The 14,001-nt window shown below is 41.6% G+C and overlaps 1 protein-coding gene and 1 long non-coding RNA gene across 6 annotated transcripts in view; both read right to left on the bottom strand.

Annotated features, from left to right (window-relative positions):
- The window catches only part of LOC124872883 (transcription factor 4-like), a 272,600-nt gene that overhangs the window by 222,522 nt on the left and 36,077 nt on the right, over positions 1-14,001 (bottom strand). The window lies entirely within an intron of this gene.
- LOC124872885 lies at positions 2,583-3,292 on the bottom strand. The gene is made up of 3 exons (XR_007039378.1): positions 3,161-3,292; positions 2,903-3,018; positions 2,583-2,699 (listed from the first exon to the last, which is right to left on the bottom strand). It is a non-coding gene; the product is annotated as an uncharacterized LOC124872885 (long non-coding RNA).

Below are 14,001 nucleotides of genomic sequence, written 5' to 3' on the forward strand. Positions count from 1 at the left end.
AACAATATTTAATAATAAAATGTGACAAAGACAGTACGTTGTCAGTGCTATTTGTAGCCTGAAGATTCCCTGTTGTTTTTCCTTTCTCATGACGAGGTTGTTACCAATGGCGACCGTAAGCGGCATCTGGGGAGAGGTGCATTGTGAGTTGCCACCTGGATGCCACCTTCCTCTCTGGAAACAAGGAGTGAGAACCCGCTAACAAGTTAGCATGTCTGCATGGGTGCAAAGCTGCAGGAACGCAGGAACACACACACACACACACAGATCGAGTGTGGACACATTCTCTTGCTCTCTTAGCACTTGTTGACAAGCGAAGACCAGTGTTTGATTACACTAGAAGGACGATACATTCATGGACATTTAAATAGAGGATCTTCCCACTCCTAAGTCAGGTTTCTGTGCTCTTCTATAAGAGAAGCATGCATGTTATGTTAAATGTGTGTTTGTGGACACCGCCGCTCCACCAAGCAGCTGCTGAGAGCTCTAAACTTCAGGAATCAGGTTCCGACAGGCCACTGTGTGCTCAACAAAAACCCAACACCCCAAGGAGCCTCTTCCTGTTACACACTGTTCCTGAACAGACTGCTCAGCGATTACTCCCAACATATTCCTAGAGGTTGAAACCATTAAATGTAGTTCTCACACACTGATATAGAACATTTTCACAGCAATTTCTGGTTGTGAATCGCTCCTGTGAAAGACTTCTGTTCAGCCTAAAGATACGAGACATTTATGTGCAACTGGAGTTTTTATTTCAAATGTTCCTTGTTGCGGTTTCCAAAACAGAATGAAGAAAACCAACAACATTTTTAACCCACTTTTGGTTCATACCAGAAGTTCTGATCCAGACCTTGTTATATTTTCCTCCAGCAACTTATTTCTGACCTATGAATCATTCAGGGATCCAAAAAATACCCTAAACACAAGATGTAACCAGGTATTGGGTCCACACATAACAAATGGCTTCATGATTTGCAGCTTTTCCAGGGTTGGGTTTCAAATATATCTGGTCCAGGAGGAAACCTCAGACATCCCTCTGCACTGTGAAACTCTCCAGCTCATTCTGGTGGATCCCAAGAAGTTCCCAAGCCAGACAGAAAGAAATGTCCATCAGGCGATCTCTAGGTTCACCCTGCGGTCTCCTCTCGTGGGATGTGCACAAAATCTAAGGTATCTTGGTGTCTGATCAGGTGCCTGAACCCTGGACTCCTCTCAATGAGGAGGAGCAGCAGCTCTGACTGATCTAACTGATCTTCAATGCAAAGTTTATCCACCCTACAGAAGAAGCTGATTTCAGCTGTTTACAAGCAGAATCCTGTTCTTTTGTTCATGATCAATATCTCATGATCATAGACGAAAGCTGTAATATAAATGCACCAGAAAGTCAAAAGACCAGAACAACTTAAACCAAGATGCTTTAATTCCTCCCCTTCAGGCAGAAACTGAACCACAGAGTAACCCTCACTAACTGGTCCAGAACCAGAAAGTAATTCTCATAAAGACTCAGTCGAGCTTAGTCTCATCCCAGCAGCACCTTCTGCTGCAAACCAAACCACTCCAGCACATGCAGAAGACCGTGGCTTTAAGAGGCAAACAGGTCCACATCATCTGTAAAAAGCAAAAATGAGACTCTGAGGTTCCATGACCTCTAGGCTATGGTTGACCAAGTCCTGGTCTGAAGATCTAGTTCAGTGTTATTTACATGGCGCCAATTCATAAAACATGTTGTCTCAAGCCAGTTTACAAAAAAAAAAACATGTCTGGGACCCATATGTCATAAAACCAAACTTTTTGGTTGGTCCAGAGAAGAACGGGTGCTCCAAGGCCTTTTGTGAGGAGGCTGCTAGAATTTGTGGCACCGATGAAGCTCTGAATATACAGGTGCCAACTCCTCATCTTAGGTGATGTTAATTTGGATCATGACTGAAATATTAGGATCCTGGATTAAAGAGGCTAAATAAGCTTCTTCTGTAGCCTGACTGGGATCTTCTTTAGAGATAAGGTGTTGAGATCCGTCATCGTCAGGAAGAGCTTAGGGTACAGCCAGGGTTTGTTCCCCTTCTTGGCATAAACCTCCAAGCGCCTCTTTGTGCCATAAAATGAACAAAGAAAATGCCTGATGCCTTATTTAAGATTTCATCTGGTGAAACCAGTGAGAAACAAACCACCTGAAATGTATCCAAGTCCAGGATATAACTTGGACTTGGACCTACTGCCGCTTTTAGCTTTGTAACTCATTGAATGTGGCCTTTTTAGCAGCTAGTTTGCAGATGGATATCACCTGACCTAAAAAAACACTGAATATATAGTTCTCTCCTTGAATGTGGTAAATGTATCATATTTATTTAACAACCTGCTCAGCGGGTGGTTGTTATTTTCCCAAAGAGACACCTTGCAGCTTTCATTTAAAATAGGCCACATAATGGGAAAAAAGACAAAACATAAGTTATTTTTGTTGGTGGGCAAGGCTTTACTTCAAAGCAGCACATTTAAAAGTAACCTGTGAAAGATTACATCCGCCTGGTGTTAAAAATCTCTTTCTCACACTCTTCATTTGTCCTTCCAAACCACCCACTCACCTCAACATCCCCTTATTCCTCGTCAAGGTCTCTCACCCTCTAAACAGTTGATCATCCTCTGTTCTCTTGCCTTTTTAAAACTCAACTCAGAATAAAGGCTCTGGTTTAAATCTGAAGCTGCGGGTGAAAAAAATCAGTCAATAAAAACCGTCCTCTGAGTTCTACCGCACGTTTTTCTACGTTAGAGAGCAATTACTGCTTAATGGCTGTGGAGATCCATTATGAACATCTATGATCATCTAACCTTTAAATATTTTAAGATGATACCACTTTAATTTGTGGGCTTTAATGAGGAGGCAGTTTTCATGTTAAATTCCTACCTGAGAGCTTCCTAATGTCTCTGCTTTTCCTCTTCCTCTGTCCCAGCCTTCATCCTTTCTATATCCCTCCCTTTTTCTTCCTCATTTGTTTCTCGTTCCTTCCCATTGATTCGTTTCTAGATTTAACAGGTTTAAATTGTCAATGTGAGGCAGGTAGAGAACAACTTGAGATCTCTGTGTTGTAAAGTAGAGGCACCCCTCAGGTCCCCTTTTTAAAAACATCTTTCTGAAGGTAAAGGTTTTAGTGGAGTTACTTACAACTGAAACAGCAAGAAAAAAATGCTGCCTTCATGTACCCTGGCCAGTGTTTTTCTGAGCATTTCCACTTGAACAGGGCCATTACGTCCACAGACAACTCCTTCTCCTTTTAAATTTCTACCCTGGTAATTTGTTTTAGCCTGGTAAATACAGTGGAAGCACAGAGTTGTTATATTGACACCCAGAAAACTACCTTGTTTTCCTGGTAAAACTCTTATAGCAGAAACATTGTTATAAGTTATTGTAGATTTAACAAACTAAAGTTATAAGCACATTTTCAGCAACTACAAACTGAGGTGGAAATGGCAGGAGAACGGGGGACAGTCAAACAGACATAACTGGTAATGGAAGGATCTGACGAGGAAATAAGGAAACTGACTAGCTTATAACTGCTGGGAAGGTGATCAGGGACATGAGAACCAGGTGTCTCCAATCAACAATACAGCTGAGAGAGCTCATGAAAAGAGGTGAGAGAAAATGACAAATGAAGACAAACAATAATACACAGGGGTCTAAGCAAGAAATTAAAGGAAGTACTGAATCAAAGACTAAAGACTGACACCAAAATAAGACTCAGAAAAAATAAACAAAGAATAGAATATAATTAAGGACCAACAAAACGAAACAAAAAGAGGGAACCATGTTTGAGAGGCTATGAGTAAGACAATCTGAAAATATTTTAAGAAAATCAAACTGACTATGAAACACAAAGGCCCACGGGTCACGACACATAGTGCTTATAACAGAATCTTGACACCACTCAGCAGAGTTCACTAGTAGCTCCTCCCACTGTCTAACAAACAGTATTTTTATGTATACTTGACTCTGTCTCACTCAAACCTCAAATAATTAGGATTAACTAGACAACACTTTTGACATCCTCACCATGCACTATATAGACTGTTGGTCACTTATAAAAGTAAAATCCATCACAACCACAGTGTGAAACAAAGCATAAATTCAAACAGAAAACTTTATGGAAACATTTGCTTCAATTGTGAAAATTTGTTTTGAAAATTCCACACCGTGAACCAAAATAAGGTCACGCCATGCCTCCTCGAGAAAATGTTCTCCAGGAACTAAGAAAATCCAGACAAACTCATATAAATGATCTATGACAATAAATAAAATCAGCTGATACCTACTGCATTATATTTCCACTTGCCTATGCATTGACTTTATGCCATTTAAAATATGTTTAGAGACTTGCAGAGATTGTGAACAGCAGAAATAGATGACACATTGTCAAAGCAACTTATCAGAGATATTGCTGATAGTCAACAATCTTCTAACTTCCTGTAGCAGCTAGCTGTGCTGTAGTGCTAATGCTAACTTGTAGTGTAATGCTAACTTGTATGTAACCGCTTTTGCTTAATTTCTAAATGTAAAGTTCCTGTTTAGTTAAGTTGCTTGTTTCATTAGTCACTACGAGAGGGATGCTAAGCTTACATATGCATTATCACTGACTGAGCACTGTAGGTAAGATGTTAACTACTCATAAGCATTTGTAACAATCCCAAATAGAAAGAATAGATATATCCACAAAACCATTGTCTAAATTACAGTTCATGGTTATGTGATGCAAATTTTAGACGTTAAAAATGTTACAAAAGGTGATAAACACTCTTTGGAGTATGAGGGATGCTTGGTTCATAAAGGAAACTGCTTGATGATACATTGGTAGGTGTTTTTAAACAAAATGTCACCGTGGAGCAGCAAGCATGCAATGCTCTGCAGAGGCACAAGCTTTGTTTACAATATGTACAAGTGTATTGGCAGAGTCTGTCACACAGACAGGGAATGGTGGGTTAAACCATACACAGACACACATTTCAGGTATACACACACACACAACCAAGGGTTTCAGCAACCAAATGTGAGGAGGTCAAAGTGTGACACTTGACTGAGAACAGGCCTCGCTGGAGTTTGTGTGCTTCTCTGTGTGTGCAGCACTCCACAACTGCATTGATTTCAAGAAAGCACCCACACCCAGTAACACAGGCTGAAACACACACACACACACACACACTAAAGTGAAGGCTTCCCCTTTGAAAACCACATAATACACGTCTGGACACGCAGTATGGAGAGCTCTGCAGCTCGCTGTGAACACATTAAAGCACATCGATGTGTGCATCTGTTTGTTTGCATGTTGAACCAGTCGAAGCCACAACACCAATAATCTAAAAAAAAAAAATGATTTAGGTTACAAACGGGCTGCTTGTTTTTATTACAACACTTTTATGGTCTAAGTTATCTAAAGTCAGCTCCAAAGCATCATAAATATGACCTGTACCAAGATATATAATAATATAAATCAGAAGTTTCCACAGTATTGTAATTATTTATAATGAGGATAAAAAACAAAAAGCTGTGTGTGAAAAAAATAAGTACACCCTAGCTTTTTTCCAAAAGATTTAACATGGAAAGTAGCAGGAAGAGTCAAGCTAAGTGCTTAGCAAACAGCTAATCAGAGCTCTGCAAACAGCTAATCGAAGTCAAGCAAACAGCTAATCAGAGTCAAGCTGGCTGGTTTTTAACCAGGTGCTGCTGATCAAATGCTCTTAAATGACATTAATATTATTGAGATAATGATCAGATCAACAGTTTGCTGCTCTGGAACATACAGTGTGTGTTACCACAGTGCTAAGACGGAAAGAAATCAGCAATGGCCTTGCCCATCAACCTGCAGGGTTCCCAGGAGTGGAATTCCCAGCAGATTCAAAGGTTAAAAGTTATAACAATAGCTGTGGGGGGGGGGGGGGGGGGCTGACGAAGAAAGCATTGTCTATCTAAAGGTCCATCGTCTTTTGCAGAGATCAAAGACCAAAGTCAAGTTGTTTGACCCTAAGCCACAGCCCCATGTTTGGAGAATACTAAACACAAACACATGATACCTGCTGTAAAGCACGGTGGTGGAGGCACAGAACCTGGGCACCTTGCAGTGGTTGAGTCAGCGATGAACTCGTCTGTGTACCAAAGTATATGAAAGTCAAACGTACACCATCTTCCAACAGCTGACCAACTATGCACCACAATGAACCTCTCCAACAGGTGGCGCTTTAGAGCCAACTAAAACATAACCAGGCATTGTTGGGGAATGTCTGAATCATTTTATAAATGTCCAGAATGCATAAAATATTTTAGCAAACATGAATTTATCACATTGAAATGCTTCATCGAGGCAATAGAGGGCTCTCCAGTACCTCCAGTATAAAAAGGGAAAAACGTAAAAATTTTAGGAAATGATTTGCAAATAACTGTTAAACTTTTAGCTGGTGCAAAAACACAACGTTTGATCAGATCTTTTAACGTCTAAAGGTGTGAGTTTGAGCGAAACCACAGAGTGCACATGTGAGTGTGTGTTTGTGTGAGGGGCTGTCGGACTCTATTACCAGAGTCATTACGCCAACAGAGACCAGGGCCTGCTGTTTCACATTTCACATCATTATTATTAAGAGAAAGGCCGTCTGCTCCACACACCACATCACAAGGGTGCGCAGAAAATAACCACGGCGAACAAAAACTGCATTCATGTGGGTTCACAGACGCACACTGTGCTGAGCACGGCCGTGTACCATGGGAGAGCCTGCAGGTATATGATCTTTGACCTGTAGACTGATTTGAAAAATGTCCATGACAATTCTAGAGCCAAGAATAACTTCGTTTTCCACCTAAACTAATGTGGTGCGTTAATTAGACATTAGCGCACAGAGTAGCAGAGTCAAAGCAGACCAATCCGCCTGCAGGATTCATTGTTGAAATGTTCCTACTGCAACATTTCAGATAACACGTTTTTATTTACATCTTAAGGGTAAACTCATTATGTGTCAAAACAGCTGCAGTTACAACAAACATACAGTTCTGGGGAAAAAAGAGGATACCCTCATTCAGTATCAGGACCTCATAAAAACGATTTGGTTTTTACCAGGTTATAAAATCATTTGAATCTAACTTCAAGGGAACAAAAACACCCAACAGATTTCAAAGTCATTAAAAAAAGTATTTCACAACAAAAACAAAACTGCTTTTTAGAATTGCATTTTTGTTGCATCTTTAATGCCTAGATATATGTTCATTATTAGCAACCTTGACGAACCAGCCTACTTCATGCACGCCCAAAAAAACTAGAGACAGTTTTATTGGTTCTTTGTTGATGCATAAACGAAAAAGGCTTATATGAAATGATGAGTTACGATTGTTTTGGAGAATCATTCGCCTTGCAGTGCTTTAGCCATGCTCAGAATGTTTTGGTCTTTAAATTTTGATTGTTCTTTTGCCACCTAATGGTCAAGCAGGGGTATTACACGTTTTCTGTTTTTTTTTTACCCAAAGAACCTGTGTGGACCCACATTTTTTAAGTTTTCTTTAGAAAAAAAGAAAACATTTACTGTATAACTGCACAATTGTAGCCAGGGGCCTCGGGACACATTCCAACTTCTGGACCAGCAACAACAACCCAAAAAATGGATGTTTCACATTTAAATTAGTTTTTGTATTTCACAACATAGTCGTTTCCTTCATGTCTGGGATATTATTTGTCTCAGTTGGCTACACTATCTGTAAAAATTGATTGCAAGTTCATTTTAATAAATAATTCCTGTTTAGGATCTACTAGGTTTTCAGAGGTGGCACAAGAGATTACTGGGTTTTTTTTAGTTTATCTTGTTTCACTAATACAATATGTTCCTGCTCCCTTAGCACCAATTATTTCTAACAGAAAAACTATTAGCTCCTCTAGAGGAAAGAGCGCTTTGATCACATGTTGATGTAACAAAATGTTGTAAAAATCATGCTCAAAACTCCTTAGTGGCTTTTAGTTGACTTAATTTAAAACAAAATAATAAAACCACAGAGCTTTAAGATGAATAAAGTCAGATTAGTGTGGTAATAATGTGACATCACTGTCTGCTGTACCTACTGGTTGGTTCTATTTCATATATCAGATAGTGAATGTAGAAAAAACTCTGCACAAACCTGCTTTTACAACTCCAGCTTTTATCTGGACTTAGAAATGCTGCTCGTGTCTCCATTTATAAACAGTGTCAAGTCTTTAACTTTGCAAGCTGGTGTTTATGAATCCTATTTGTCACTTCGGACGTAACGTCCAGGTATTCATACTTAGTATCTGGTACAACCCTGTCAGTTCTGTCCATGAATACCGAATGAATACAGCATACAGACTCCAAAGTGACTTAAACCTCGTTTATTCTTACATGTTTGAACAGTCTTATAAAAAACAACAATGATCATTTAAGTGGTTTTATTTTTGTTTCAACCATCCATCTAACCACCCACCTATTCATCCATCCATCCATCCATCCATCCATCCATCCATCCATCCACCCACCTATCCATCCACCCATCCATCCATCCATCCACCCATCCATCCATCCATCTAACCACCCACCTATTCATCCATCCATCCATCCATCCATCCATCCATCCATCCATCCACCCACCTATCCATCCACCCATCCATCCATCCATCCACCCATCCATCCATCCATCTAACCACCCACCTATTCATCCATCCATCCATCCATCCATCCACCCATCCATCCATCCATCCATCCATCCATCTTTACCCGCTTATCCTTTATTAATAAACTAAAAATCAAACGGAGTCTCCAGTCACTTTTATTGTGGCCACTTTTTATTTGTTTCTCCTGATTGAAGCGAACTGAAATCGTACCAAACCGTGTCTGTCTGTGATGCTGTTAATAAAAGACGTTGAAAAGGCCAATCTGATTCCTGTAGAGTGCTCACCAGCACTGTGGTTAGAAGAGCTTTAAGACAAATCATGCAAGGAGATCCTCTACAGAAACTCTGCAAGGACATCATCAAAATATGCAAGAAGACACGTTTTTAGTGACAACAACGGGGTAACAGAAATCTGTCTCTCTGGCTAAAGAAAACCAAACATTTTTTAAAGTGAACTAGTGAACTAGTTAAGAACAGACAAGTTTAACACCAGCACTGTTGTTATAAAACCTTAACTTAGCTTACATAACCATAAAACCTCATAAGCAACAGTGATTAGGCGGTCAAAATCACTTCCAGATCTCTCGTCAGAGGCTCAGTTCAAAGAAGCCGATGAAAACCTTAGAAGCTCAGATAAAAAGATATTTATTACAGTCTTATATAATTCTAAACAGCAGAGCGGCAGATCCTCAGTTTGCCATAAAGTCCAAGCTACCTTCAGGTACGTGTCTTTAAACAATGTTTACATCTCAATTTGCCCTTTTTATGGACAGCTCTACATTAAATACCTTCAACACTGTTGACTGATAGCTGGAGTAATGTTCTCGCCACTATATGCAGAGCTCCACACTAGTGAGAGCAGTAAACGTGGAGAAGGGTCTGCAGCCCTGTGAGCGTGGGACGGGACGGAGAACAGTCACTACTTGTTTTATTGCTTCACGATGAACACCTGCAGCGGCTGAGAGGGGGGTGGGGAGGTCGAGCGCAGACAAAAGGCTTACATCTGAGAGAGAGAGAGAGAGAGAGATATTGTGGGAATGCCTCTGTGTGTGTTATGTGCAGGTCTCAGGTTACATTCTCACTGACATGCTGTCGAATGAGACCTTCATGCACACCATGAGCCATGCATATTTAAGAAGTAGTGTGTAAATGCAGCAGGTAAAAGTCCAGCAGATGGATCTAAACCTGACACAATGTGCTCTAAACAAACTAATGGTGCAGCGACCACTGGTTCTTTATGCTAGCTTTGCTCTGAAAACATTTGGAATCCAGATCCAGATCATGAATAAAGAGAGGGATTAACACGTCCTCCAAGACAAATATCTTCCAACAATCCAGGAATACTTGGGTGATGAAAACAAAGTGGCTCAAAGATCACAACAATGACATTTTGGACGTGTGGTCCAGAAACTCCCCAGATCTGAACCACATTGAGAAGTTGTAGTCAGATCTCAAAATGCAGGTGGCAAAACAGAGCCAGCAGACAGAGAACCGCTCCAAGCACTAAAACGACAGGAAGTGGGTCTCCATGAGTCCGGATTTGGTCCAGAAGTCTGAAAATCTTTGAAACTTGTTAGAAACATGTTAAAATAAAATCTTAAAAGTCATTACAGCCTCTAGCAAACGTTCAGCCATGTCGTTAGACAGATACAAGACATTTTGCATGTTTATTATTTTCTAGGTTCTTCATTAATTTATTGCTGCTTTAGATGTTAACCACGATAATGAAGGACATTATGGCAAATGTTTTCCTGCCGACGTGGATGTCACCCACTTCCAAATGATGGTTGTTCCCCATAAAGCTCGGGTGTCGTAAATCTTATTGATAGAAACCTCGTCCTTCCAAGAACAGCAGCAGGGATGGAACTTCATAAAGCTGCATTATTGGATAATTGGTTCCTCAAATGGCTTCAAGCTGTCAAAGGACGGCAATCCAACAGGCAGCCAGCCAGAAAATAAGAGAGAAGTGGAAACTCTAAACAGCTATCTAATGTCCTCTTTAACATCCTCTTAACCAAAGGCTAAAACCACTGTGCAGAGAAAGGGTTTTGCCTCAAGTTATAGCAAACACAAACCTGTCACACAAGACAAATCACAACAAACTCAAAACAAATGAGCTCAACATTTAAATCAACATTCTGCTGCTTGGATAACTTTACAAAAGCAACCAGACGTCATTCAGTCTGATTGTAGCCTTGACAGAGAAGTCTCCTTCAGACTGAAATGAGTTTGTTTTAGAAGTATCGCCAAGAAACTCTAGTGTTGATTCAGTGAAATCAGGGTTCATCCATTCATCCTACAACTATCTTTACCCTCTTATGGGAGGCTGGTGCTCCAGCAGTCACTGGATTAGAGCTGAGGTAGACCCTAGACACAACGCGAGTCCATCTCAGAGTAACCAAGACATGCAGGACTAACAGCCATGCATGCATAAGCTCACTCCTGAAGGCAATATAGAGGGATCAGTTAACCTAATAGCCGTGTTTCTGGACTGCAGGAGGAATATGGTGAAGCCACCAGTCTGGGATTCAAAGACAGGACCTTCTTTCTGCTAGGCGAGAGTTTTACCACCATGCAGCCCAGCGTTAATCCTCAGATTCTGAAACTAAATCCTACATCTGTTGAAAGGATTGAATTTATGTGGTGTTTTTCTAGTCCTGCTGACCACTCGAAGCACTCTACACCTGGGCCACAGTCACCCATTCACACCTACTAACATGCACAGATTCATGCAGCATTACTCAAACTGGTAGGTAACTAGAGCTTACGTGCCTTGCCCAAGAGCACATTGATGCGTGGCAGGACAGGAAGATGGATCCACACCTACAACTATACGACTGCAAGACAACCCCTCTTTCTAAATTAGGAGTTAGAAGAAAAAAATACAATCAGTGGATACAGCAGGACGCCTCTTATCAGAACCTAGGAGAGCATCGCCTCAACAGCAGGTTGATGATCAACCATCAATGGGAAGCAGGCGTGTCAAACCTGCTGGACAGCCAGCTTTCAGATCAAGATCCATCTGCTCTTCTAAATATACACGGCTCAAAAAAATAAAGGGAACACTTAAATAACACATCCTAGATCTGAATGAATGAAATATTCTCATTGAATACTTTGTTTGGTACAAAGTTGAATGTGCTGACAACAAAATCAGACAAAAATCATCAATGGAAATCAAATTTATTAACCAATGGAGGCCTGGATTTGGAGTCACACACAAAATTAAAGTGGAAAAACACACTACAGGCTGATCCAACTTTGATGTAATGTCCTTAAAACAAGTCAAAATGAGGCTCAGTATTGTGTGTGACCTCCACGTGTCTGTATGACCTCCCTACAACGCCTGGAGATGCTCCTGATGAGACGGCGGATGGTCTCCTGAGGGATCTCCTCCAAGACCTGGACTAAAGCATCCGCCAACTCCTGGACAGTCTGTGGTGTAACGTGACGTTGGTGGATGGATGGAGACATGATGTCCCAGATGGGCTCAATCAGATTCAGGTCTGGGGAACGGGCGGGCCAGTCCATAGCTTTAATGTCTTCATCTTGCAGGAACTGCTGACACACTCCAGCCACATGAGGTCTAGCATTGTCCTGCATTAGGAGGAACCCAGGGCCAACCGCACCAACATATGGTCTCACAAGGGGTCTGAGGATCTCATCTCGGTACCTAATGGCAGTCAGGCTACCTCTGGTGAGCACATGGAGGGCCATGCAGCCCTCCAAAGAAATGCTACTCCACACCATTACTGACCCTCTGCCAAACCGGTCATGCTGAAGGATGTTGCAGGCAGCAGATCTCTCTCCACGGTGTCTCCAGACTCTGTCACGTCTGTCACATGTGCTCAGTGTGAACCTGCTTTCATCTGTGAAGACCACAGGGCACCAGTGGTGAATTTGCCAATCCTGGTGTTCTCTGGCAAATACCAAGCGTCCTGCACGGTGTTGGGCTGAGAGCACAACCCCCATTTGTGGAAGTTGGGCCCTCATACCATCCTCATGGAGTCGGTTTCTAACCGTTTGTGCAGACACATGCACATTTGTGGCCAGCTGGAGGTCATTTTGCCGGGCTCTGGCAGTGCTCCTCCTGTTCCTCCTTGCACAAAGGTGGAGGTAGTGGTCCTGCTGCTGGGTTGTTGCCCTCCTACGGCCTCCTCCACGTCTCCTGGTGTACTGGCCTGTCTCCTGGTAGCGCCTCCAGGTTCTGGACACTACGCTGACAGACACAACAAACCTTCTTGCCACAGCTCACATTGATGTGCCATCCTGGATGAGCTGCACTACCTGAGCCACTTGTGTGGGTTGTAGAGTCCGTCTTATGCTACCACGAGTGTGAAAGAACCACCAACATTCAAAAGTGACCAAAACATCAGCCAGAAAGCATCGGTACTGAGAATTGTGTTACAATTCAAATATTTATGGGAGGCCCCTGGTGGTCTGGGGGCCCTAAGCAGCGGCTTAATTCGCTTGTGCCTCGGGCCGGCTCTGGGTTGAGCTTAGACGAGGTGATGACATCACAGACTGCAGAGTGGGCCTGGGAAATATCCAGACTTTTTGATTTAAACTACATTCCCACACATTGTTTCATCTCCACATGTTTATACTTGAAAAGAGGAACTTTTCTCTGCTTTCACCCAGTGTGACCCAGTGGCTGCTGTAAGTCGCACAGTTTTCCATCAAATCGGCCCAGAGAGCAAAGAGCACACATCTCAACTGCAATTCACTCCCACTATATTTCAGCTCTGAATTTTTCCTTTAAAACTGAGTGAAGGGTCTCTTTAATCTGCTAAATCACCTACATAAGCCCGCTCTCCCAGTTTTGTTTCTGTAAGCTGTCAGTCAGTGGTGTACAATGGCTGGAAAAGGAAGCACTGTCTTTAAGAGCTTCTGTGTCTGATGGCCAAACAGACAATCAGCCTTTTACTGAAGCAGAAGATCCAGATAATTAATTAACAGTAAATTACTGTCACACCTAAATGTTTCAGATCATAAAACACCTGTTAATATCAGACAAAGATAAACTGGTTAAAAACAAAAAGCAGATTTAATCTATTAAGGGAACAAATGTCTCCAAACCAACCTGGTACTGTGTGGAAAAGTATTTACCCCCTAAACGTACTAACTGGCTATTCCTCCCTTGGCAGCAGCAGCTGCCATCACGTGTTTGTGACGACTGAGTCTTTAACATCACTGTGGAGGACAGTGGACCCACTCTGCTTTGCTGAATTGTTTTAATTCAGGCACATCACAGGGTTTTCCACCATGATAAGTCTGTTGAAGATCATGCAAAGGTATATGAACTGGTCAAGACTTGGACTAAAAAAATCTTAACTTTGTTGTTTTTAAAGTTGTTC

Source organism: Girardinichthys multiradiatus, chromosome 8, assembly GCF_021462225.1.
Source record: "Girardinichthys multiradiatus isolate DD_20200921_A chromosome 8, DD_fGirMul_XY1, whole genome shotgun sequence".
Lineage (NCBI taxonomy): Eukaryota > Metazoa > Chordata > Actinopteri > Cyprinodontiformes > Goodeidae > Girardinichthys > Girardinichthys multiradiatus.